This window comes from Arachis hypogaea, chromosome 2, assembly GCF_003086295.3.
Source record: "Arachis hypogaea cultivar Tifrunner chromosome 2, arahy.Tifrunner.gnm2.J5K5, whole genome shotgun sequence".
In the NCBI taxonomy this organism is placed as follows: Eukaryota; Viridiplantae; Streptophyta; class Magnoliopsida; order Fabales; family Fabaceae; genus Arachis; species Arachis hypogaea.
Genome location: NC_092037.1, coordinates 48647322 through 48649125, shown reverse-complemented (window position 1 = coordinate 48649125; position 1804 = coordinate 48647322).

Genomic DNA, 1804 nt, shown 5'->3' with positions numbered 1-1804 from the left:
TAAAATGCCTTTGCATGCAATTCTGGCGTTTAAACGCCAAGGTGATGCATGTTCTGGGCATTCAACGCCCAACTGCAACATGTTTCTAGCGTTGAACGCCAGTTCCATGCTTGTTTCTGGTGTTGAACGCCAGTTCCATGCAATTCTGGCGTTTAAACGCCAGGATGCTGCTTGTTTCTGGCGTTCAACGCCAGATCCATGCTCTATTCTGGCGTTGAACGCCAGCCAGATGCTCCTTTCTGGCGTTTAAACGCCAGTAAGTCCTTCCTCTAGGGTGTGATTTTTCTTCTGCTGTTTTTGATTCTGTTTTTAATTTTAATATTTTTTTCGTGACTCCACATGATCATGAACCTAATAAAACATAAAAGAACAATGAAAATAAAATAAAATTAGATAAATAAAATTTGGGTTGCCTCCCAATAAGCACTTCTTTAATGTCAATAGCTTGATAGTGGGCTCTCATGGAGCCTCACAGGTGATCAGGTCAATGTTGTAGACTCCCAACACCAAACTTAGAGTTTGGTTGTGGCCTCTCAACACCAAACTTAGAGTTTGATTGTGGGGGCTTTGTTTTACTCTGTACTGAGAGAAGCTTTTCATGCTTCCTCTCCATTGTTAGAGAAGAAGATCCTTGAGCCTTAAACACAAGGTAGTCCCCATTCAATTGAAGGACTAATTTTCCTCTGTTAACATCTATCACAGCTCCTGCTGTGGCTAGGAAAGGTCTTCCAAGGATTATGCATTCATCCTCCTCCTTCCTAGTGTCTAAGATTATGAAATCAGCAGGGATGTAAAGGCCTTCAACCTTTACCAACACGTCCTCTACCAATCCATAAGCTTGTCTTACTGACTTGTCTGCCATTTGTAATGAGAATATGGTAGGCTGTAACTCAATGATCCCCAGTTTTTCCATTACAGAAAGTGGCATAAGATTTATGCCTGGCCTTAGGTCACACAGAGCCTTGTCAAAGGTCATGGTACCTATGGTACAGGGTATTTAAGAATTTGCCAGGATCTTGTCTCTTTTAAGGTAAAGTTTTCTGAACCCATGTATCTAGTTCACTAATGAGCAAGGGAGGTTCACCTTCCCAAGTCTCATTACCAAACAACTTGGCATTCAGCTTTATGATGGCTCCTAGATATTGCGCAACTTGCTCTCCAGTTACATCTTCATCCTCTTCAGAGGAAGAATAGTCTTCAGAGCTCATGAATGGCAGAAGGAGGTTTAATGGGATCTCTATGGTTCCTATATGAGTCTCAGATTCCTTTAGGTCATCAATAGGGAACTCCTTATTGCTTGAGAGACATCCCATGAGGTCTTCCTCATTGGGATTCACGTCCTCTCCTTCCTCTCTAGGTTCGGCCATATTGATTATATCAATGGCCTTACACTCTCTTTTTGGATTTTCTTTAGTATTGTTTGGGAGAGTACTAGGAGGAGTTTCAGTGATTTTCTTACTTAGCTAGCCCACTTGTGCCTCTAGATTTCTGATGGAGGACCTTGTTTCACTCATGAAACTTAAAGTGGCCTTAGACAGATCAGAGACTAAATTTGCTAAGTTAGAGGTACTCTGTTCATAATTCTTTGTCTGTTGCTTAGAAGATGATAGATAAGGCTTGATATTGCTGAGCCTATTTCTTCCACCATTATTAAAGCCTTGTTAAGGCTTTTGTTGATTCTTCCATGAGAAATTTGGATGATTTCTCCATGATGAATTATAGGTGTTTTGATAAGGTTCACCCATATAATTTACTTCTGCTATTACAGGGTTCTCAGGATCATAAGCTTCTTCTTCAGAAGATG